We start from the raw sequence: 26,905 nt of genomic DNA on the forward strand, positions 1-26,905 counted from the left end.
GCAAAAAACTGATGTGACTAGCTATCAAAACCGCACCGAACCAAAAACAGTGGTTAAAAACCGAGATATGTATTGAACCGTGGATTAACTGTATTGTTTCATCCCTACTGTACAACCAGACATGATTATTATTTATTTATTAATGTTGTACCAGTCCAATATGACTGTCAGTTGAAATAAACCTTGTGTTGTAAGAACTTGTTTTATTTGTTATAAATCTATTTTGAGGCGTTTTCCGTAACTTTTGTAATTTTACATAGGTTTAAAAATATCGAAATTAATATCGATATCGCAATATTCATTATCGATATCGCAATATAAAATTTTTGTGAATATCGTGCACCCCTAGCGTGCGCACGGTTTTATAAATCTGAATATTTCTGTGCTTACGCACGTTTTCATCCGTACGCCACTTCTGACGCAAATCCTATGCAACGTTTCATAAATGAGACCCCAGACCTTGATTTAAATGTAGAAATGTTCAGATTTATATTGGATTTTGTTTTATTTTTGTGACAAAAAGTGAAAAAAAAATAGTTTTTTCATTTTCCATTCATTTTCAATGTGGGGTCAATCTGACCTTGAGGACCTTAAATTGTAAAAAAAAAATGTACACACCTTTAGAACAACCAAATCAAGCCCAGATTTTTTGTGCGTGTTTAGATATATTATTTAGGAAAAGTCACTGAGTCTCATACCCCTGAGATGAAGGGAACACTTTTTAAAAATGAAGGAAAAGTCCAGTGGGGTCAGCTGGACCCCAAGGGGTGATTAAGGGTTAATTATTCACCCTAAGACCTGTAATGTATGCTAACTATAGCTATTTTTGGTGGATGAGGAGATTCCCCCCTTTTAAAGCGATTTGAGTGCCTAGAAAAGTGCTATATAAATGTAACAAATTAATTAAATTATTATTAACAAAGTAAATAAGATCGATTTCATGAGGACTTTAAGGCACTATTTTAGATTTAAGGGGAAAATTGTGGTTGGATTTTTGCCACAATAGGGTGGTTGTGTACACACTGCAGACACACAATTACCGGTATGTTCAAAAACAATATAAAAGTAAATTTTGCATAATAGGTCCAATTTACATTTTTTTTTTTAAAGTGCTTGGCGGATATATTTGCATACTGCGATTTAAACTGTAGCAAAGTCTCTAATGATAGATATTTTACATTGTCGCCACAATAAATATATATATACCGCCCAGCCCTAGTAAACAGTAAAACTATTTTACTCTACAAACCAGTGTGTTTATAATTACAACAAAACATTAACCCCTTAACTGTCAGGGTGGGATGTCTGGTGTTTTTTTTTATCGCCTTTTTTCGTATCATATATTTAAGTAATTATCATAAATTAGGTATCATTTGAAAGCTTACAAGCAAAAAATTCATCCTGTGAAAATCGGAAATCGGACATTGTGTTACCATGGAAACGGTATTCTAATTTATTCTAGCGGGCTCCTCCCCTAGAGGGCGGTGTCATGTTTCATATTACAACAATTATTTTAACGACTTTATAATTAAAATCTTTTCCAATCTTGACAAAACACATATTGTCGGAAAGGTCTGAGTCTCAAGGGTCCATATTTGGTGACTGTTTTGTGATGGAAGTGATATTTGGACAGAAATTTACAGGAAAATGCATAAAAAAACCAATCAATGGAATTTGAATGACACCCGGTGGCTTTTTTTGGTATAGCGTCTAAACAAAATCTCATGGGGACTTCGATTTTTGTGGAATCAACTTCAAATTTGGAACACAACTTGGTTAGACATATGGCTTTGATTTTATAGTAATTTTAGAGTAAAAAAGAATTTGTAAAATAAATATTTTATATGAAATAAAAATATTTTGTACAGTATTTTTGATTTACGGTAGATTTAAACTTCCATAACTTGTTCATACTTTCATATTTTGAATTGCTTTCACTTCAACAATAATCTACAGAGTGTCTTCTTTACAACAAGCCCAAACTATATTCTATCTATATTTGATCTATATTACAAAGCAATCTTGAATTACAGCCCTTTAAGTTTGGATAGTGCATTTTCATGTGTATTCTCAAAAAGGGGGGTGACAGTTAAGGGGTTTTTTTTAAAGGAAAATGAAAAAAATATATACCAGTTTGCATTATAAATAAGCAACATTGTGTACAGCTAAAAATTACTGGAAGTGGATGACACCGGAAGCCCGACACATTCAATTTACAAATGGCCACTCCCTTGATTACTTTAAAAATATGATAGTCAAACACATCCATTTAGCGCATGCTTACATATACAAATAGTAGAAAAGCAGCACAGTGTAATGCAATAATGTGTTCTTTGAGAATGTCCACTTAAATAGAATTGTTTTATTTGAAATAATTAATCTTCAATATTTTTTTTGTTGATGTCACCAAGAGCAAGACCTCTAACTCCTCCCCTCTTAACGGGTTCCATTTTAGTACGTAACGCCTATTTTTCACATCCAATCAATGATGGATCAAATGAAGTCTTCTATTACCTTTTCCCTTATTGAATATGTCAGATTAGCTCAGTAAAATGGCTTGTGAACACATTTCCAGTTGACTTTAAAGCACCTGCCTTTATTGTTCAACCTATAAAAGTGTCTTTTCTGCTGAAGCATGAGATTTTACTGAGATGTCACAAACCCATATCTGTGTGCTTTATCACTGCTCTTTTGCTCTCGCTGCACTGCATGAAATTACACTCAATGCTGGAATTGGCTCGCCATCTTCCACACAATCCAATTTCTAGAAAGTAAGTAGACCATGTAAGTAATTATAATGATCTTTCAGGTCTAACAAAGGGTGGAATATCATGATCTTTTTCATTTGTACATCTTGATGGAGTCTTGTCGGTCTTCATTTAAAAAAACTCATTTCAATTTGCCTCTTTTGCAGTTGTCTACGCAATCATTTGTAACATCATTTTTAATGCATATTTTTGTCATGTATTGTATTAGAGAAATGTTAATTTTTCAATGTACCCAAATCATGATGTGCTACAAATATTGTGACAAGCTTTGAAAATGTGAGGCTGACACCAAGAGCAGATTAGTAGTTGCAACAACCTGCTCTCTTGTATTCAAGTTTGCGTTTGTTTGTTTTTTTGTTTTTTTCTTAGTGAACAACTTGGTGGCAAACTAAACTTCTTTCCACCCTGTCTGCTCTTTTTGCCTGACCTCTGCCGTTCACTGTGAGTAATTAAAATTAATTAACTTGTCTGGTTTGTGCCTGAAACCAATTACCTCAATGTAAACTTGCTTGTCAACAAACTGTTTTCATGTGAGTGTTTTTGGGCAGCTTGTTAAGATGCAGTGGCCTCTTCTGTGGGAGTGAGAGATGATGGATGTTTACCTGCACTGAGGTGGGCGAATCATGATTTGAAGCCCGACTTAATTGCAACGTTTCGATTAGCGAACGCCACGACAGCATGATCAAACACACCGTATAATAATAATTAATGTGCTGGTTTAGGATGGAGTCACTGAGGGCATCTGGAAATAAGTTAAAAAACAAATCTTTGGTAAATGTTTATTAACAGTTTGTCATCTGACTTGAATTCTAATAAGAGGCTAGATGCTATAAATTGTGTTCTTTTGCATTTAAATTAGTTAGTCTTTTGTGTAACCCCATATGGCAATATGTTAAAACATTTTTCAAAACTTACAAAAAATGGCCATAAAATGTATTTGGTATTCAGGCATAACATTATGACCCCTGTGGGTGGGATATATTAGGCAGCAAGTGAACATTTTGTCCTCAAAGTTGATGTGTTAGAAGTAAGAAAAATGGCCAAGCGTAAGTATTTGAGCAAGTTTGACAAGGGCCAAATTGTGATGGCTAGACGATGGTCAGAGAATCTCCAAAACTGCAGCTCTTGTGGGGTGTTCCCGGTCTGCAGTGGTCAGTATCTATCAAAAGTGGTCCAAGGAAGGAACAGTGTTGAACCGGGTCATCATGGGCGGCCAAGGCTCATTGATGCACGTGGGGAGCGAAGGCTGGCCTGTGTGGTCTGATCAAACAGATGAGCTACTGTAGCACAAATTGCTCAAGAAGTTAATGTTGGTTCGGATTCTGGTTCTGTTAGAATACACAGTGCATCGCAGTTTGTTGCGTATGGGGCTGCATAGCCGCAGACCAGTCGGGGTACCCATGCTGACCCCTGTCCTAAGCACCAACAGTGGGCATCAGAACTGGACCATGGAGCAATGGAAGAAGGTGGCCTGGTCTGTTGAATCACGTTTTCTTTTACATCACGTGGATGGCCGGGTGCGTGTGTGTCGTTTACCTGGGGAACACATGACACCAGGATGCACTATGGGAAGAAGGCAAGCCTGTGATGCTTTGGGGAATGTTCTGCTGGGAAACCTTGGGTCCTACCATCTATGTGGATGTTACTTTGACACGTACCACCTACCTAAGCATTGTTGCAGACCATGTACACCCTTTCAAGAAGTATTCCCTGGTGCCTGTTGCCCCTTTCAGCAGGATAATGCGCCCTGCCACAAAGCAAAAATGGTTTTCAGGAATGGTTTAAGGTGTTGACTTGGCCTCCAAATTCCCGAGATCTCAATTCAATCGAGCATCTGTGTGATGTTCTGAACAAACAAGTCCGATCCATCGAGAACCCTCCTCGCCACTTAAAGGATCTGCTGCTAACATCTTGGTGCCAGATACCACAGTACACCTTCAGGGGTCTAATGGAGTCTATGCCTCGACAGGTCAGGGCTGTTTTGGCAGCAAAAGGGGGACCAACACAATATTAATGTTAATGTTATGCCTGATGATCGGTGTATTTGCCCTCCATATATTTCAAACCAAGAAAATACATGTACATATGTCACATTTAAAGAACTTTATTTGTCATCTATAATGCATAAACATTTGAATAAAAAATCCACAATGAACATTAACAATGTTAACAATGTTACAACCAACAACAACAAATGCACCCTTGCCTCAAATGGAACATGAAAAAGAGTTCAAGGTGTTGCCTCGCTAGGCAGACAGCTTTAAAGGTGTGGCTGATTTATTTTAGAATGTTGGTGTGTATTTTAGAATGTAATTTTAAATGGTGGGTAAAAAATATTGTTTCTGTCAGGTCCACTAAAGTCAAAAAACACAATAGACAAACATTTAGTACAATTTTTTAATTGCATATTTTGTAAAGATTTAGATTTGGCGGTATGGCTCTGTTCTAAATTCCCCATCCTTTCATGAGCTCCATGAAAAGCCAAGACAGGGAACAGCAGCAGATTCTGGGGACGACCTCCCATTTAACTGGGAGGGCAGAGCAAATCCCCCATTTAGAACAGAGCATGCATCAATGACAACAGAATGACATGATTAAGTTAGCAATTTAAGGAGGAGCTGGGGAGGAGGTGGGTTGCAAAGCAGCGTGCAGCAGAAGCGTCCAAGCAGGCAGATTGAAGTGAAGCTATGCTTAAGTAAGCCGCCCTGTTTGAGAGAAGCCAATTGAGAGCATAGGATCAGCTGAAACAGATCAGCTGAAAGAGGGGCGGAGTTAGAATTTCCCAATCAGCTGATAGCGGAGCTTGACTACGTGGCCTGCCAGAACTAACGCTGGCGCTTGATTTTAATCCTCTAGTAGGCTATTCCATACACATAGCCTAAATGCAGGCCACTGTAAGATTGGAAATGTATTTTCTTGCCCCTGAAATACATTATGAAATATATTTTAGTAAATTAAAGTTGAAGATAAATATATTTTCAATTTCAAAAATAAATTTAATTGAGCTTCACTGTGTAGCCTACAACATATTTTTAGCATATTTTTAAAATATATTTTAGCCAGAATTTTTTTATTTTATTTTATGCAGTAAGGGACAAGATGACTTTCCATGAATATGGTAAAATTTTCTGTATTTTTTTTTCTTAAGCAATAGAGACAATTTTTGATACCAAATAGTAGATGTGTTGTTGTTGTTATTATTATTATTACAACATGTATTACATTTTTGTGTATATTTGACAAGCTTAACAATTAAGTTCTGTTTCCCAAGTTATAGTAAAAACAAATGATCAAACATATTTAGCATAAATTAATGAAAAATATTTAAGTTTATCAATAACTTCAGAACCACATTTGGTTCCTATGAGTGAGTTTATTTTAGGCATTTTCTTTCAACCCAGTTACCCCATCCTTTTTTATTTCATGTTTTATCATGCTTCAAATTTCATATGTTTTAGCCATTTAATTAAATTACGTGGACGATTTAGGCACTTAGACATGTCCAAGTTTGGTAAAAGGGTTGAAACAATGGCAAATCTCAAATAAAATACAGATATGGTTTAGCAGTTTCACTGATCATATATAAAAAAAGGAATCACTTTAACAAAAAATGATTTTTTTAAATAAAATACCTACACTCTTAAGAAAAATGGTTCTAAACAGTACCAAATTAGGATTCTTCAGCTTGTAACTGTCACGTTTTACCAGTGAGAGTGTCCCTGATTACCACCAGAGGGCACTCCACTCTGGACTGTCATTCCATCAAATATTACATTACCCATAATCCTTTGCCCGGACTCACTCATTCCTTGTTTACACCTGTGTCTCATTTATCTCATTACCTCTGCCTATATCTAGCCTGTTCACCCTGTCATTCATTTTAAAGTCTTGTCTTGTCTGTACAGCATTACTGAGCGGTTCCCCAGTTTTCCATGTTCCTGGTTTTCTTGTTCCTGTCTCACCCTCTGGATTTGTTTGTTTGATTGGACTGCTTTACTGTGTGCTGACCTTTTGCCTGTTTAATGGGCAACGACTTTAGATTGTGCTATTTGATTCTGCATTTGGATCTTCTATTGTTGTCACTCAGTGCTTGCAACAATTAAGACCAGTCATATGTAACACAGCAGAACCATTTTTGGTGCAATATAGAACGCTTGTGTAAGGTTCCGTGAAGAACCATGCTTTAAAAGTACTATAGGACCTTTATTAATAGATTATTTTCATTAATATTAGCATCTTCATTTTCGTATTATTATTATTATCAATATTATTTTTCATATTTTTTGGGGTTTTTTTTACCCCTCTATCTGCCTGGTCTTATATCTTGTGGCCAGGTTTTATACATGAAAAAGCATGTTGTGTCAATTAGGTACTTTTATTGTTTTATTGACATGGCAAGTTTTATCAAATGCTCTAACAATAGTTGTTAACTGAATACACAAAAAAACAATTGACATTGAACATGATACAGATGTAATGAAGACCAAGTTCCAGTGAAATATCTTCACACTCCTCTATGTCTTCACATCCCTCATTATGTGTATTTTGAGTGGCAATTTCTCTCCGCAGATGATGAGGTTGGTACGTGACAGCATCTGAAATGCACAATTGAGTTTAGAGAGAGTGCGTCTCTTCCATTTGTTTATGTAAAAACAATTATGTTTATGAGGGACAAAATTACCAAAAATGGTATGTGGTATGTGAGCCCTTTCCAATGTTAAAAGGAAATCGTTATATAAAGTAATGTAATAGCTTTATGCACAAAGTCACAAAACTCACACTTAAATGTTCTGTTCAACTAAAAAGAGGAAAAGACATGGAAACCAGTTGCAGTTTGAAAGTTAAAATGTAGACATTTTAATAAATAAATAATTTACTGTTAAGAGTGTGTTGACAATTTGTGTAGTTGTAGCTGGACTCTAGAAAATCAGTACTGAGGTGGCTTTGACAGTTACAGATTTGAAAAACAAAAAGGTGGGAATAAAGAACCCTAAACTCTAACACAAAGAACTAGCATATAAAGGGTTCTTTAAGACGATACAGTTCTAAATAGATATGTTACTATGTGTAAAGAACCTTTAAAGGACCACATTTTTATAAGAGTGTACTTTATACCCTGTTTGTGGAAAGTTCCATACAGAATATACAAATCTGAGTTGTCATTATTTTAAATTGCTTAGTGCACAAGCAGATGACCTGTAATTCTTATAATGGCAAGCTTTAGCCTTTGGTCTATTTGGGTTTGAGGTGAGAAGGTCGTGACTGTGGGCTGTGGCATTTTAACCTCCACTGAAAGGCCTCAGTGTATCATGGAGGGCAGGGAAGTTCCCCTGAAACATGAGATCTCCACGTCTCCTCGTGAGAAAAAAAAATTAAGAATCTGATGTGAGTAAAAATTCACTTAATGTAATATATTGGTTCTGTCTTCTAGAGTTCCTTTTATAGAAACCCGTTGAGCATTTGTTTTATGGGCCTCATGGTGAGCTAAAATAATGTGATTTAATCAGCGTTAATATCCCTGGAAATCCGAGCCTCAGCTTTATTTCAGTGTGAACTGATTTTTAATACTTGAATAGCCACCTAAAAAGCTCATTTTCATTTTGTGCCCCTAAATTGGTTTCAGAGCTGAAGGTGAACTTGACTCAGTGTTCCTCGATATCGCTCAAATTACTAGCTTCTCAGTCATCCTCTTAGAATAAGAAGGTTCTAATCCTATCCATCTTGTCTGAAACAGGCTGGACAGTGACAAATACAGTCTGCAACTGGCTAAACTTAAAAACAACTGGAGTGAGGTGACAAAGATAGCAAGAGGAAGAGGAAAAAGAGAGATTCAGATCCCCAAGTACGTTTCATTACATCTCTTCATCCATTTTTATTCTCTGAGCATCATTCCACAAAACCCACTCCTTCTTCATACAGGGGTCAATAGTTCCAATACAGCTGGCTGTCTTCCAGCCTGCCCGAGCAAGAGAATAGCCGGGGAAATCACCTGACCGAGGGACTATTCACTGCGCCCCAGCGAGCTGCATGCAGGTACGCAGAGGTGAATGATGTCTGATAGACTTAGTTGGGCAGCTTGACATCCTCCTTCATGGTACCCTGAGTGGCCCCAGGGACCCCTGTCAGTTATGATGGAATCACTGCTGAGGCAGTTGTTTAGCTCCATGCTTCCCTTTTGTTTTAATGCTCCCAGTGGGGGACAAACTTGGCAAACTGTTGTTTGGTGATGGATGGAGGTTGTGTAGCACAAGGCTGGTTGACATGGTCCTGTTGCAAAAGTGGTGACCGGTTTGGCCAATGAGGCTTTCTGCTGCATGTCCGGACAAATACGCTGTAATACACTTTTATTTTTTTGTTGAAGTATTGGAGTACGTTTTACAAGAAAATACAACACAATCTCATACTTACTCAAATAAGTACTGCGTAATATTAATCCTTCCCTCAGGTAATTTTGACTTGAAACTCTTCTTTTTTTTAAATTTCAAAATTGAGTGTTCATCAGAATGGTCCAAGACCCTAGGACTTTTGTCGCACTTGAACCACAAATACACACACAAAAAAATGACTGGATTTGAGAACTTTTGTGCTTGAAATTTAAAAGTAACAAACCCTTCCCTCGCGGGTCAATTTGACCCCCTTTGGAATGAATGGAATGCAAGGAATGCTTCAGCACACATAGAAAAACCTAAAAATGCTCAAGAGTTAAACAAAAAAGGATAAAACTTTACCAAAAAATTATTTTATAATGTCTACATGTGTATCTGAATGCATACTGAAATGAACTGACTAGGACCCAGCGGAACAACTCATTCGCTCCATATAGATTTATAAGGCCATCTAGTGGCAAGGGTCATAAAATATCATGTTATAATATTTTTTTCCCCCACAAGAGGTCGGCAAAGACACCTAATGTAAGATTGAGCTGAATTTAAATGGTTATGCATTATTTTGAATTTAAGTTGAAAGAATAAGTTTAAATTGTTATTTATTTATTATTCATTGATAAAATCTAGTCATTTAAAGGTAGAAAAAGTATAATCAAAATGAAATGAAAAGCTTTCTGGATAAAAAAAAAAGTATATTTTTAGGTCTTATTGCCTCGTGAGGGACGGATTTGTTACAAAGTGCGAGGGAAGGATAAGGGTTAACATGTACTTACTATAGAGTTAGGGTTAGGGTTTGGTTTAGGGTTAGTTACTTGTAATTATGCATAATGTACTGTTATTACTATGATAAGTACATGTTGTAACATATAACTACGCCACCTTAAAATAAAGTGTTAACGTTTTGACGGATTGATGTCTAATTTGTATGACTTTGTATGATCTCATTTGTACATTTTCGTACTTATGCCCCAGTGACAGCTATGTTTAGGGGTGGACCTTTCTTACTTTTTTACTAATAATCATTTGTTTTTGTATGTTTCACATCATACGAATGCATGTTGAAATTGACACTTTGTTTCAAACACTATAAGATAGATACACTACATAAGATAAGGTTCTATATAGAAGCTTTAAAGGTTCTGTCAGGTGCCTCATTTATAGAACCTTGTAAAGAAACACGCTTTATCAATAGAAAATATTAAAATAACCCATTAAACATAAAAGTATTAAGCAGTCTTTAAATTTGAGTCTACAACTGTTTTCCCATGAGATCAGTTTTTCTACTTCAAAATTTCACATTTAATTGAATGTGTAACTTGCTAGCAATTTCTGTGAAAACTGTTTCTACTACAAACGTTTTTTTTTTCAATGTATAGTCGATAATCTTGCCGCCCTGCCAAAACATGTTCAAAACCCAACATAAGAACCAGGTGAAGGGGTCTTAACTTTAGCAGACGGTTGCCTGGCAACTTTGGCATTAGACTGTCTTCAAAGCTTTCATCAGGAGTCTGGAATTGTTAAACACAGTTGTCAAGCGATACAGGATGCTTTTTGATTTGTGAGTCCTCAGAAGCCTCTATATCCTTTTTATGGACGCAGTAATAGCAGATCATCACGCTTGCCTTCGGGCTGGCAAATATTTGATTGCTTTTTGGCAATGTTTTCTGGCTAATGAACACAGCAAATAAGATTGTCGCTGGATTAAAGTTTTAGTCCACATCTAAACTTGATAACTGCTTTAATCTCCGTGTGTTCCAAGAACACTGTGCATTATCCAAATGTAAATGTTCTATTGCCTCTCAGGTTTTATTTCAACTTCTCACAGACACAGTATGTCATTCATGGAATTTAATACTCTGCTTTCATGTAGGCAATTGCATATATTATTTGCACTGCCGATCGTTCTTTTTTCCCTCCTTTTCTGGCTGCATAGCAATTCTCTATTACAAGTAGTGCATTATATCCAAGTCATTATACTTTCTGATACTAAAAAACAGGGCTTTCCCCCAAAACTGCATCGCACCATAGCAAGTACAATCAAATCCTCTGTATATCTGTAAATAACTCCATGGATATCCCTTTTCACTGTGCTGAAGTTATTGGAATATTTAAATGTGGTATATTAATATAACATGCATTGTAGACCAAAGCAAGTGAAAAACTACGCATTCATACTGTTAAAATAACGTCCACAGCTAAAACGATAATGAGACAGAAACAAAAAAGCTTGAATCAAAAGCCAATCAGAATCCACCTTACTTAACTGCAATTGATTTTCCTAATTAGCCTGGTCCTACCAGACTCTCGTACATTTCATTTGTAGAGAGGGTCCATTGACAAGGGTCCATACTCTCCATTGACAAGCGTTTACTTCCTTGAAGGCGGGTACTCTGTCAAGAGCCACTCTGGATCTGCGATAACCAATCGCTAACGTTTGGTCGTGACGTATGTCATGCGCCGTTCGCCTTTATTTCTCAAATAAGTCCGTAAAAATAAATGTGCAGCCACCTCAGTGATAAAACCTCGTGCATTCGGATTGTGATTTATTCACGGTGGAGGGGAGAGTTTTGTGATCGGGAACGCACTGCTCACGTGGTCCGTAACATGATTGGATACTGTAAATAAAATATCATATGCTTGGTATGATAAGAATAAATGCTGCCGTAAATAACGGCCCAATTCAAATGTTTACCTGCTTTTCATCCTTTTATTTTTTGAGCGGTGATGAAATATATTGCTCTTGTAAATACTTGCCAGCATTTATAGAAATACAAGTGTAGACAGGGCCGGCCCTAACCAATTTGCTGCCCTAGGCAAGATTTTACTTGGTGCCCCGTGTATCAAGGTTTAGCACTACATGTTATCGGTCTAAGTTGTGGAATTATTACTGTTTTATATTTGTAATGCATTGACGTTTTTATTTTTATTGTTATTGTTTTATATGATGTCCAGTCCCTTTTACCCCGTTATGTTCTTGATATTATTATTATTATTTTATTTTTTAAAGGCTGATGATTGTTAAACCATACAAAAATAGCACTTCGCCACATTAGGCCTACAGCCTAAACACAAATGGCAAGAGTAATTGAATCTAGCATCTAGCAAAAGTGTTTGTTTTCCAGTAGATGGCAGCAATCTTCCACTAAACTATGCACATTTATGTTTTCACCATGAATTAAACTGAGAAATGTCTATATTTAATGTGAATTTTACATAAAATGTTGCTATTTTAAAGAAACCTGTATATAAATATCATTACTAATTTCGGCAAATACATTTTAAAATGTCCATATGTCCCCTTAAAACTGCACAACTGTAGAGTAAAAACAGGGGGGTAGGGGGATCAAAATGAAGTGAGTTTTTGCTTAAAACAAGCAAAATGATTTGCCAAATGGGGTGAGAAAAAATATCTTATTTCTGTTTGGGACAGAAACAAGAAACAAGATTTCAGTCAGAAACTAGATTATTTTTCTCACCCCATTGGCAGATAATTTAGCTTGTTTTAAGCATAAACTCACTTCATTTTGATTTTATCTTCAAGAAAACAAGAAAATGTATCTTATGTCATTTTACTTATCTAGTAAATGCATCTTAATTTAAGAAGTTTTAGATATTTGGACTAGAAACAAGACGAAAATACTAAGTAAGAAGAGCATTTTTGCAGTGTATCCCTTATCTTGCCTGCATCAGAGGGCTTCTGTCTTTTTTGATACAATTCGGCCATCCGTCATAAATTATCAGGCAACTTTCACCTTGTCTACACCTGGCGCGAGCGGCCAAGCACCCTAAAAAATGAAAGCAATCCTGTCTACATTAGAAGCGGCGAGAGGCGACGCAACACAACAAATTCCCAACGTTAAACTGATCGCGCGTTATATTTCTGACGCACTTCAAGTAGCTCGGCGGGGGGAGATTGATGAGGCAGACCGGGAAGAGGCATGGGACTTAGTTAAGTTAATATTTCGAATTAATATTAATAAAATAGTATCAGTAATTTATTTTGGCGCCCCTATGGATGAGTGGCGCCCCTAGCATTTGCCTATTCCGCCTATGCCACGGGCCGGCCCTGAGTGTAGAAATGCATCCAAATTACAGCGAAGCGCAACCGCACGGTGCTCTGCAGTGGTCAAAAAGGATATAAACAGTGAATTTTGAAGTGATATATTCTTGAAAACTCAGAGAAGTGGATTCGGACAGCAATTAAATTACCACACGACCTTGGTGTCTGTCTAAAGCAGTAGGTAATTCGGCCCGGGATTTTTACGCGGGTGGTGGGAGACGGACGGCAATAAAATCACTGACTAGCCCCTGTAAATGATGACAATGCCTTCCGACCACACGCAAAACAATTACCGGGGCTTCAGCCAACTCCTTCACCACTCGGAGCGAGCTGGAAAATCTAACTTTTCCTGGGATACAACATCATGGCCACCAAAAAAACTCCGCAAAGACTGTTCTTGCTCCGGCTTTAACTTCTGGATGTTCGGCAATGGTGCAACAATGGAATGAATGGCTTTGCTCGCATCTTTCTCTGCCGCCATTACTGAACTACAACACAAACTAGCGCACAACATCAACGTCATCGTTCTCAGTCACTCCCGCTGATTGGACCGGTAAAAAATAGTTTGGAGAAAACCTAAGAATATACCGCAGTCCCAGACGGAGTACTGAAGGAAAATGAAAATTGAGTGGAAGTACGTAGGAGGGCGGAGCCAGGCTAATTCCTAATAGCCTATCCGCAAAAAAAAAAAAAAATAGCCTATCCGCCATTTTTTTTTATTGGCTAGAGCAATGGAAGTGCCTCATAGTCTTTTCTTCCTAAAATATATATATATATATATATATATATATATATATATATATATATATATATATATATATATATATATATATATATATATATATATATATTTATTTCCCTTATGGTGATGTATATTTATGGAAGCTTGTTTCCTCCACAGAATAAAGCATTTTAAAAGATAATTGCGACTTTTTGTCTCACAATTGAGTTTACATCTCGCAATTCTTACTTTTTTCCCCCAGAATTGCTAGATATAAACTCACAATTGTTTGAAATTATAACTCGCAATTGCAAGTTTATATCTTGCAATTCTGACTTTATTTCAAAAAATTCTGAGGTTTATATCTCGCAGTTCTGACTTTAACTCGCAATTGCGACTTTTTATCACGTCATTCGGAGAGGAAAAGTCGGAATTGTGAGATTAAAATCGCAGTTGTGAGTTATAAAGTCAGAATTTTGAGATAAAAAGTTGCAACTACCTTTTTGATTTTTTTATTCTGTGGCGGAAACAAGCTTAATTTTTTCAAGTATAGGTCTCTGCAGGTTAGTAATAGGAGTTACCAGATCAGTGGGCGTGGCCATAAACAGAGGGCCATTTTCCACTGCGTTACCTGGTTTGCCCACGTCAAAATGTGGTAGGGTTTAGGGATGGGGTCGGGTCAGGTGAAGGGGATCATTTTCATTGCTTTATTGATTGATTTATAAACACCCATCACTTTGAAAACAGCCACAAATTTGGAAACGCCCACTCTTGTTAAGTTATTTTAATTAAAGTTTAAAATACATGCTTATATAGGCTATATATATATATATATATATATATATATATATATATATATATATATATATATATATATATATATATATATATATATATATATAAATGTATATATTCGCTTAGATAAATCATCTTTTATTAAAACCATTTTAAAAGATAGCCTATTTGCGACTTTATCTCACAATTGAATTTAGCCTACATCTCGCACATCTGACTTTTTTTTCTGGTTAAAACAACAACGGTCAACAACAAAAAATATATATATAAAAATAAAATGAACACTCATTTATGAGGGCTAATTGCACTATTTTATGGGCAAAAAGTGTGACCTCTGGTGGAATAAGAATTTTAAAAAGCAGTCCCAACTTGTCAGGGTGATTTTAAAAAATAGTTATTGCTTCCACTTCACGAACTGTGGATTAAAATGATGTTTTTCTCCGAGAGAACGGTGTTGCGCAAACTAGAACACCCCCATTATCATCAATGAAGCTGTCCACGCGCTCTCTCGCAGTGCAGAGACAGGCTCGTTGGTTCAACGGGACGCTCTTGTGTTGTCGCGTCGCGCGCAGTGTAGACACGGGGGCGCTAGCTGGTAGCGCGTCTCATTCTGTCGCTCTCGGACCGGAGCGCTTCACACAAACTGCACAGTGAGTTTAGACCCGCGGCTCTGCCACACGTCTCCTACCGCTCCGCTCTCACTGTCGTCTGAGAAAGTAGTGGAAGTCACTGGGTCTTATTTGGGAACGTTTGAGGTTGAGTTGATATAGAAAGCTGCGCTCAAACGGACTATTTCCCCCGTTGCGGACTGTAGAGATATTGGGATTACACGTCACATTTCACAGAACTCACTGACTCTTTGCTTCTTCTCACCTTCATGATAAGGAGGAATATTGTGGCACTTCTTTTGGTAAGTAGCTAACCCATATGCTTTTCTCCATGCGGGACTCCAAAGCGAAATGTAAAGCTTTTATATGGAGAATACAAGTGTTTCTGTCGTTCTCTTGTAATGCTTATACAAGAACAAGTGTGTAAGAATTAATTCGGATCAATATAATAGGCTATTTCGCGAGCAAGTAGGCTACTAAAACAGGCAAAATATTATTTAGCCTATTTATTTATTTTCTCTCTCTCACACACATTAACTAGGAAAACATTGTCGAAATCATAACGTATATAGGCTATGCTTTCATGTCTGTTTTGTGGAACTTTTGCGTATGAAATCATATTAACCGCGTGGTGGTGCTGCCTAAGAGTAGTTTATAGTTTTTGACAGCAATAAAACAGTCTCACGTCTTAATTCAGTCTCCTATGAACGGCATGAATATGATTGTATGTAGAAAGTCTGCACGTTGTTATTGGCAGATTCTTCAGTTGCTTATTTTTAAATTTGACTTATTATAACTATTAAATAAAATAAACGTTTTATATGAACTTATAAAAAGCATATTTTAAATGAACATGGAAATACATAAATGACCAGCATGGTAGAAATCATCTAAAACCAGCTGTCAGTGCCTCCATATGTGATCTCATGTATGTATTATAGCAAAGCTGTTTGCAATTTTGCAACAATGCATCTTTTTTGTAATTCAATATGCAGTATACAGCACAATAAACGTTTAATATTGTAGGTGATTTATATTCTTAATAGTTTAAGAGTTGTAGCCCATTCTCATTGATCTTTTTTTGATTGGTTAGATGTTGAAGCTTGATCATTTTTGCTGTGATGATGATGCAAGACAAATTAAGACATTTTTCAGAATGATAAAGACTCTTGTGGCTTTGTACATTTTTTTTTATTGATGACTGACAGATATTAATGACTGCTGCGTTTGATTGTCTCCTGATATTTAAAGGACAATCAATCATGAAACATGCGTTCCAGTTTACTTGATGTCCCACTCTATTTTAACAGCCATTCATTCATTCATTCATTCATTCATTCATTCATTCATTCATTCATTCATTCATTCATTCATTCATTCATTCATTCAACCAATAATTATATATACTACATAAACCTCTGTGTATTTGATTTTCCAGCATTGTGCCACGCTGTCATTATCATCAAACATATCTCATTAATCTAATAGAGAACGTGTCAGGTCATTAGGCATAATAGCATCAACTTTGAACATTCACTCAAACGGTCAACAATTGTCAAATGTGATCTTTTTTAATCACTCACTGAATATGTAACAGAGTAAAATTGATCTGAAAATGGCCATTTGAAGTAGTTTGGGAAGCAAATGCGTTTGCTTTATGACTTTGAATACTGTCGGCATTCCTAAAATGAATGGTTCATGTGGCTTTCCTGTTCCATTGATCTCTCCAGACTGTATCATTATGTATTTAACCCATGCTGAATATATGATGACATTCAAGTGCTGGAAGATGTCCAAGTTCCCTTCAGTATTTACGTGCTTAAAGCAGGTAGTTGTACTTCAGCTTAGGAGACTTTTTAAAGACTAAGCTCTATATAGTACATGTCACCATATCACCACCAGCAGGCTACTGGAAAAACGTGACCCTAGTCCAGATGGTTAAATTACTTTTAGATCATAGCAGTCCAAGTCCTTTGAGTTAATTCGCCTGCAAAGGCACGGTCGTTAAGGTCCCGTAGGACAAAGCGGCTCGGGAATGTAAAGCAAAAAAAGTGCTGAATTCTTGAAAGAGTATGATGAGATACCTTTGGGCAATGAGAGCAGTTCGAATTACAGCGCAGATTCAACACTGAATCTCAGTGGACGTGTAAAAACAGTCCTAAACTTTAAAAAAAAGCCTCTGGGTCATTGATTTTACCTAAAATCTAAGCTCTTTAACGCTGTTATTGTCCTAAAGCGATAATTTAGTCAACATGAGATCATTGAGATTATATTTAACATCCATACAGATTTGAAAATGTCAGCCATTATGCCGTACACTGTTACATTGAAAGTACCTTTTTTTTAGAACGCCCTGTGGACGCTTTAGTAATATGAAGACTGACTTCATTCTTATTTGTAACCCAAGTTATTAGTCTGCCACTGGTCTGCATATGTTACCAAGCATCATTAGCTATTGTAAAGTTGTTAGTATGCCATCACTAGCACCTGCATATCTTGACAACCCAGAGAGCCTGTTGTTCCACTGACCTCCCCTGTTTTTATTAAAGGGACAGTTCACCCAAAAATTAAAATTCTGTCAGCATTTACTCACCCTCAAGTTGTTCCTAACCTGTATGAGTTTCTTTCTTCTGTTGAACACAAAAGAAGATATTTTAAAGAACGTTGACAGTTGACGGTAGCCATTGACTTCCATAGTAGGAAAAAAAATATTATGGAAGTCAATGGCTACCGTCAACTGTATGGTTACCAACATTCTTTAAAATATCTTCCTCTGTGTTCAACAGAAGAAAGAAACTCATACAGGTTTGGAACAAATTGAGGGTGAGTAAATGATGACAGAATTTTCATTTTTGGATGAACTATCCATAGCAAAAACAATACCATAAGGGATCTTAAAGGGATAGAAAAACCTCTGTATGATGCGTTCAATTGGAATAATTATTCTTTTTTTTTGTTATGTTTTTGAAATAAATCCTTTATGCGCACTAAGGCTGCATTTATCTGATCAAAAATACAGTGTCATCATCCTTAAGAAATCATTCTAATCAGTGTTGGGGAAAGTTACTTTGAAAAGTAATGCATTACAATATTGCGTTACTCCCTTAAAAAGTAACTAATTGAGTTAGTTACTTTTTAAGAAAAGTAATGCATTACGTTACTTTTGTGTTACTTTTTCTCACCTGGGCTGGGCTTGTTTTTGTTTTTGTTTTGTTTTATAACAAAAAAGTAATATTTTTGTGCAACGGTAAAGACCTCTTCATACCAAAATTGAAATAATAAGCCCCAGGCTGAGGTAAAAATGCAAATTCACGCATGAACAGTAGAGGGCGCAGCTCTGCTGCTATTCTGGATAATGGGAGAATAGGACGCAGGAGAAAAAAAAGTTTTACCAATAAAAACAAAAAATCTAGTAATTTTCATCATCAAAGGTCAGCAGCAAGACATTGGTAAATTAAATATAAAGGTAGATTAAATGCATAAAAATATTTGTTTTATTTAACATTTAATTATTGGAGGTTTGCATAGTACTCTGATTTTGCATTTGACTGATTTTAATCATTTTGAGGAGTGCAGAATCTTTATTATGCAAGTGAGATGAATAAATGCTCACATTTAGTCTAGAACTACAATAACCATCATGTTCACACACAACGCCTCTGCACTTATTTTTCTCAACATGGGGGCAGGAGGGCTGTCAGTCAGATTAATGAAAAAGTAACTCAGATATTTTGTTGTAAATGTGAAAAGTAATGCGTTACTTAACTAGTTACTTGGAAAAGTAATATTATTACGTAACTCAAGTTACTTGTAATGCGTTACCCCTAACACTGATTCTAATATTAAACAGCAAAAAACGCTTTCAACTTTGATAATAATAAGAACTATTATTAATAATTGAGCACAGATAGTAATTGATCTGAAGGGTCATGTGACAGACGAGAAGACTGACATAACAGTTGCTGAAAATTCAGCTTTGCCATCACAGTTGTAAATTACATTTTAAAATGTATAGAAAACATATAGTTATTGTTATATAGTTATTTTACTCTGTTTTTGGTCAAGTAATTGCAGTCTTGGTGAGCTTAAGAGACTTCTTAAATAGGATAATTCCATTCATCATTGTCTCTCTCTCTCTCTCTCTCTCTCTCTCTCTCTCTCTCTCTCTCTCTCTCTCTCGCACTTTTCATTTCACTGCCATGAAGTGAATTGTGTTTTTCCATTGTTTACGAGCGGTTTTGTCCCTCGCCTATATTTAGCTCTCAGCTCGCCACATCTCCATTCAGGGGTGGTGCTCCGGTACTGATCACAGAACAGTGTTGGCAGTCTTGAGAGGAGAATTCAACAATGGCTGCCACTTTATTACCCTTGTAGAGTAAGTCAGGCTTGAGGAAACAGCTGGTCTAAAGTACAGACAGGTCAGGGCTAATGATGCGCCGACTTATTCAATCGGTTAGACACTGAAGGGTTGCTGTGCGTACGTGCGACGCAATCTTGATGGCAAATCAGACAACAATGGAGAAGCGAGTGTAACATGAGGCGTAATTGTCACCTGTAAAAGTTTACTGAGGTTGCCCCAGCTACCGAAGTAGATTAGATAACTATGTTGTATGAAAACATGAGCTCTTATTTCAGCACAGGGTGAGCGGAGGTTGGTCTGATGTGGTTGCAACTCTTTGTAATTATCACTGATTGTATTTTGACTGTAATTCTTGCTCTTGATGTTGATGATTATTCTAATTGCTGTTGTTTGGTTTCCATAAACATTATTTTTTGTCTCCTCCAGGCTGTAGAGGGAATTCATTATTCGTAATTCTTTCAATTCTTTTTTTTTAGGAATAAGCAATTGTGAATAAGATGTAAACAAGATTGTAGTATTGTAAAGTCACCATGAAATCAAAATCAAAAATTTTTTTTTATGAATATTGCAGTATTTATTATAAATGATTTATCCAGTATTTTTTTTTATTTTTTATTCATGTGCCCTCGTGATCTTTAACCAGAATAACTTCCCATTCCTCTTGCAATGACATCTTTACTCAAGGCAAGGTTTTCTCAAAAATTATGAACAAACAGTATCGTTATTATAATGCTCATTCAAAGATATCTGGTCTTTAATAACGTTCTCAAAACGTTAGCACAAAAACGTTATTTATACGTTTTGTTTCTGAAACGGGTCATTCATCTTATGGTTTTGAAATGCATACTTGTTTCAGAATGTTCAGAGAACATTGAAAAGTAGCATTTTCATGATTTTTTTTTATGAATGATAAAATGTTCTCTTAATGTTCACATAACCAAGAATTTTTTTTAAAACATAAAAAACAAGTCATTTAAATGTTCAGAAATAGCGTTTTCATAAATGGAACTAAAGGGAACTTTAGTAAAACATTCAGTGCTGCCAAATTGAATAATCACATCTAACATAAAAGTTGTGTGTGTTTGTTTATATTATATATACATATACACACCAAGCATAACATTATGACCACTGACAGATGAATTGAATAACACTGATTATCTCTTAATCACAAATCACCTATTAGGGGGTGGGATATATTAGGCAGCAAGTGCCTAATATATCCCACATTTGTACTCAGTCTTGTCTCGGTCTCAGACTAAGAGGACTCGGGATTTTGTTTCAAGACCGGTCAAGACCACAACTGCTGGGATATTACTAAATTGCCGGTGTATTGTCTGATTTAATTATTAACATCATTAATGTGATTGGATGTAAAATGTACTGCTCCAGATGCAATCAATAACTTATTTCTACTTTATTTATTGTGCCGGTTCAGAAATGAGGGGTTGTGTCAAAAATGACACTCAAATTAATACAAATGCTCACAAAATTCAAGATATTGTTGCAAAAAAGTATTTGCATGAGATCTGGATTTTTATATTATAACATGTGATATAATTAAGCAATATCACAAGAGCAGGAGAGTAAATTTGAGCATGACTGCAAACATTATATTGCTTTTATACAAACATTAAATAAATTAAAAAAATTAAACATTCTCAACATTATTTATGCATTTGTAATTTACCAATTCAGATGCATCTGATGATTTAATTTTTTGGTATAACAGCTCTATATATATATATTCTGTGTCTTATTCTAATTATATTTATTGATTAAAAATAGTTCATTTCTCAAGCAGTAATGTGGATCTTTATGAATTTAAGGAGTGCTGGTCTGGCCTTGGTCTTGACTTGGTCTCCCCCTGCCTTGGTCTTGGTCTTGGTCTTGGTCTTGGTCTCAACACACACACACACACACACACACACACACACACACACACACACACACACACACACACACACACACACACACACACACACACACACACACACACACACACACACACACACACACACACACACACATACACATATATATATATAATATTATACATATATTATAAATACAGTCACACCAAAAATTATTCAGACACTATATATATTTTTTACTAGTGGGTGTAGGACACTATAGTTAATTTATGTAAGTTAGGATAGAAAAAAAAGGGAAAAAAAGAAAACTGAGACCTATTATAGCCTATAATAAGCATCAGTGGACTACCAGTAAAATTGTTAAAAAGTTGGGACCAAAATTATTCAGACACTTTGACCTGACCATGTTTTGCTGAAGAGTTTTTTTCTTTAATTGCTAATGCGACCTTTCACACCACAGACTGAACAAAATTAAACATTGCTTGGTAATTGTTTGACCTAAATTGGTATTATCTGATTGTGTACTTAAATGTAATAGCTGACAGCTGATTGGTTGATTGTAATCCATTTCTATCAAAGTTATCTGACATTATCAAGAAGAATTTGTTCTGACACAGTTTAACAGTTCTTGTCATATTTTATTACCATTTTCTAAACTATAGAGAAATAAACTATGATAATGTGATATATATATATATATATATATATATGCACACACACACACAAATACATGTATAATATATATCAATATAATATAAACACACTGCACATCAATATAGTATAAACTTTTATGTTAGATGCGATTAATCGATTTGACAGCACTAATACCTAGAACATATTTTTATTAGCTATAGTAATAAGGAAGAAAAGAATATCCAACTTCCTTTTCATGCTAGCATTAAATTCACATCATCTTAAAAGTTTGATTCAGAGTTGTTCATAATAAATATAGGGGCCTACAAGTCTAAAACGAGATATTTGTGCTGCATAAAGTTTTTTTTTGTGTGAACGTACAGTCCACAAGAGAGACTCTTTAATCATACTGGAATAGTTCATTCGATCTGCAGCGTTGCCAGATTGGAGCAGGACTAGAGTAATATGGACTGCTTTGAACTGCCTCTGTTCTGCAGGTGGATGCCAACGCTTTCAGGATGATTTTTTTTTAGTTTTACAAAGAAATAAATCTGGTTTGTATGTGTTTTGAGTGAGAGAGAGGGCTCTTTAATGCTCTCTGCTTCAATGGAACCAGATATGCCCACATATCAGTGCAGATTAGCACCATCTCTCCACACTGGCTGATATGTTTACTTAGTCCTAAAACCACAAAACCTCATTACCCTTCTTACGCTGTCATTTTAAGCCGCAGTCCTTATATTCATCCCTGACTCACTGAATGTAAAATTTCACATTGACAAATCCCCACGGCCTCTGTGTTTCCGCTCTGTGCCTGTATGAAAGACTTGTTTCTTTTTTGTGCATTTAAATAAGGACAGCGCTTCGGCAGCACTAATAGAGGTCCAGTATATAATCCCATCAGACCTCGGGTGTTATTTTTAGGAAAGTCTTGGAGAGCATCCTGTTTATGTTTGAAACACTGGACCTTATGTTCTTTGAGAATAAAGGATGAGAGCCAGATCAGGAGTTTTTGTTTTTTTCTTTCCTCCAGCTTACCGTAGCTTATTAAAGTGATGCCATTCCACCGGCGGTTCCTCTGCGGCCTGAATCATGAGCTGTTAGTCTTCTGAAAATGATTTTTCATGGTTTTCTAGGCCCGGTTTAACAGACTCGTAATTTTTATGCGGGTGAATGACGTTACAAAATGAGTGAAAGGGTTGTTTGAGTGATTCTGAGTATGAGAGAGTTTATTGGGACGCCAAACTGCCTTGAAGATTCCTAAAGACCTTTAATCAAATCGCTGACATGTAAACGAGGATGGTTGACATTTCTTGTAAAAATGTATGGATTTATTTTTGTGGTCCATTTATGTGGTGCTATTAGGACCTCATTTTTAATGTCTGAATGTAATATGGTCTTTTGAATTATGACAATAAATTTAATGGAGCATAAATTAATAGCCAGTGAACTAGATTGATGGTCACATCATGTTCATTTTTTCTAATAAAAAGTCTTGGCATTCAGTTTTTTAAGAGCTAATTACAACAGAAATAAAATTAAATCATAGGTGATAATTGCTGCATTTTATAAACGGCGATTAAAGGGCATATTGCAGGTTAGAGACCCCAGTGAGTCAATGTATAGAAAAATAATGTAGGAACTAGATTTTCTTTAATATATATTATATAATATTCTGGAGTAGAGCTTAGATCGGGCTCAAAAAATCAAGCCCGACGTTGTGTCCGAGCCCGACCCGACACGTTAACTGTAATTATGAGCCTGAGCCCGATTTAAACCCGACCATTTTTTAATATGTGGCCGTTCTGACGAGAACGAGCCTGTGATGAGAGAAGCGGACCGGTGTGATGCTCAGCTCAATAATCCGCTCTATGCAGGCGCGCTCCACCCATGAACCACTCACCAGTAAAATGACGTTCGCTCAAATCCCACTCAGACATGACATTTATCTGTACTGTTGCCTACTATACTTGTTGTAGCCATTACACAATGTATTTTGTTTCATATTTATGTTTAAGTATTATAATGCTATTTTTAAATTTCATCTGATTATGAAAAGTGCAAAGATGCGAGTGGGTCAGAAATTATTTTGACCACTTCATTAAGTTTTGTTTTGTTGAAAGCCTTTCTTTAAAGTAAATTTCGTTTTGTATAAATTGTATCTTAGGCCCTGTCCACATGAACACAGGTATTTTTTCAAAACCGCAGCTTTTTCTACGCGGTTTGGCTGTTCGTCCACATGCAAACGCAGTATCCGGTTACTGAAACCAGACTTTTTTGAAAACTCCGGCCAGGGTTAAGATTTTTAGAAACTCTGGTTTCAGCGTTGTCGTGTGGATTGTGAAACCGGAGATTTCGGCTTGTTAAATTGAAGTGTGCTCCGTTCTCTCCTTTGTTTACACGAGTGGAGTCTATCAGAGCTGGACAGTAACGAAGTACATTTACTTGAGTCCTGTACTTAAGTACACTTTTTGAGTATCTGTACTTTACTGAAGTATTATTTTTTAGGGAAACTTTTACTTTATCTTCACTACATTTGAAAGACAAATATCGTACTTTTTACTCCACTACATTTCTATCAAGGTCCTCGAAGTCAAAAGTAGTTTCTGTAGCAGCTTTGCAAGTCAGTGGATTTTTTTGTTTTTCTTTTGCAAAATGTAAATGTCTGGGAGAAAGAGAAGCATAGACATATGGATGAATCTGAAAAAGCATGATGAAAGAGTTCAGTTCAGTCTGGTTTTTGTGCCTCTGAAATGAGCACGAGTACTGAATAGAGCTTTCTTTTGTGTTTTTTCCGCACTTAAACAGACCAATACACACAAAATGTCAACATTTTCATTTTGGAAAGGATTCACGTAAACAAAGTTGATTATGTCTTAAGTGAACGTAAACAGTTGGGGGAATATCGGATGTGTATCAGTGTGTAGGATTTGTGCATTATCCCTTAAAGTGACAGCAGCTTTGTAAAAAGCTTTTTAACTTTTAAGTATTTAAATTAGTTCAAGGTGGTCGTATGCTAGCATGTCGGATGGAGCATCACTGACTGGCTTAAACCACGTGCATTTATACAACAATGCAACAATAATAAAATAATGCATTGACATAAAAAAGGAAATTTACTTTGATACTTAAGTACTTTTAAAAGCAAGTACTTCTGTACTTTTACTTAAGTAAAAATAATTTTTAACAACTTTCACTTGTAACAGAGTAATATTTGACCAGTAGTACTTTTACTTTCACTCGAGTAATGGAGTTTTGTACTTTGTCCACCTCTGGAGTCTATGCAATGGCAGACATAGCTTTTAATAACTCTGCTAACAGCGCTTATCACATGTATACAGATACATACACAGTTATCTCATTGTATTGCAGAACAGAGGCACCAGAATGCAATAATACTAAATAGTAAGGCAAGTGTGTGAAGCTTCAGTTCACTTGGGCCCTGCCCCTGTGTATATACAGTTACCTGTCACTGAGTCCAAAGTAAACTTGTAGAAGGGTTTCACTGAGCCCATGGCATCCCTCAGTGCATCGGTGCCGTGGATGGGACCCATGTGGAAATCAGGCAGCCAATCATAGCGCAGTTTTGCGTTTTCATGTGGACAGAGATTTTTTTAAACCGTGCTTGTGTGGACGTGATTGTTGAAAAACTCTGGTTATAAAAATACCCGTGTACGTGTGGACTAGGCCTTAATCTTAATCAATGTTTCATCAGCCAATTGCCTAAATTTGATAAATAGTTAGGGTTAGGGTTAGAATAAAACACTTACATTGCACATGAACTGGAGTGCTTCTCATAAATAAACTGAAACTTAGCAGGCTACTTGTCTCACAGACATGAGAAATATGTGTATAGAAAGCTTGAAATGTCTACTTTTAAACGAAACCATTCGAAACTAAAAGAAATAGTTAAGCAAAGCCGTCTCAAAACGGTTCTGTTCACAATCCTACGCTTCATCACTGCATGTGCTGTGAGTTTAACACGCATTTTTAGACTAATCCTGAAATTTGTTTCTTAGTTGTAGTATTAGTTCTTACTTTGCTAAAAAATATATACATTATTTCTGATTATGGCATAGCTGTCACATGTCTGTCTGTTTATTAGGTCTTGGTCAGTTATGTTCCTTTGTCTTTAGCTGTGTTTAGTTAAAGGGATAGTTCACCCAAAAACAAAATTTGTATGTTTATCTGCTTACCACCAGGGCATCCAAGATGTAGGTGTCTTTGTTTCTTCAGTAGAACACAAATTGAAGATTTTTAACTCCAACCGTTGCAGTGTGATAGTCGTATAATGCATGTCAGTGGGGATATTTTAGAGTATTAGAGCAATGAGAGTAAAAACACATAGACATACGAATCCTTATTAAACCATGCGGCCCGTGGCAACACAATGATGTCTTAAGACACAAAAAGATCTGTTTCTGCGAGAAACCGAACACTATTTATGTAATTTTTTTACCTCTTATCAGACGAATGTAATTTAGAATTCCCAGCGGCATAACTTCCGGCGAATAAGGTCAAAATACTGGCGTGATCAAAGATATATAAACGTAGATGCCTCATTCGACCGATCCGCGCAGGCACTAATGAGGAATCCAATTTTTAAAACATGGATTTTTTTTTCTTACACAAACGCATCGATTCGCTTCAGAAGGCCTTTATTAACACCCTGGAGCCGTGTGGAGATGGTTATTTGACGG

At 36.1% G+C, this 26,905-nt stretch overlaps 1 protein-coding gene across 1 annotated transcript in view; it reads left to right on the forward strand.

The window, feature by feature from the left end:
- Positions 1–15,247: 15,247 nt before the first annotated feature.
- sema5a (sema domain, seven thrombospondin repeats (type 1 and type 1-like), transmembrane domain (TM) and short cytoplasmic domain, (semaphorin) 5A) overlaps positions 15,248–26,905 on the forward strand; it is a 167,374-nt gene continuing 155,716 nt past the window's right edge. Inside the window, exon 1 of the mRNA XM_079806938.1 lies at positions 15,248–15,640. The gene's annotated coding sequence lies outside the window, so the exon portion shown is untranslated. The remainder of the gene's footprint in view (positions 15,641–26,905) is intronic.

The sequence above is a fragment of the Gobio gobio genome, assembly GCF_949357685.1.
Source record: "Gobio gobio genome assembly, chromosome: 23".
In the NCBI taxonomy this organism is placed as follows: Eukaryota; Metazoa; Chordata; class Actinopteri; order Cypriniformes; family Gobionidae; genus Gobio; species Gobio gobio.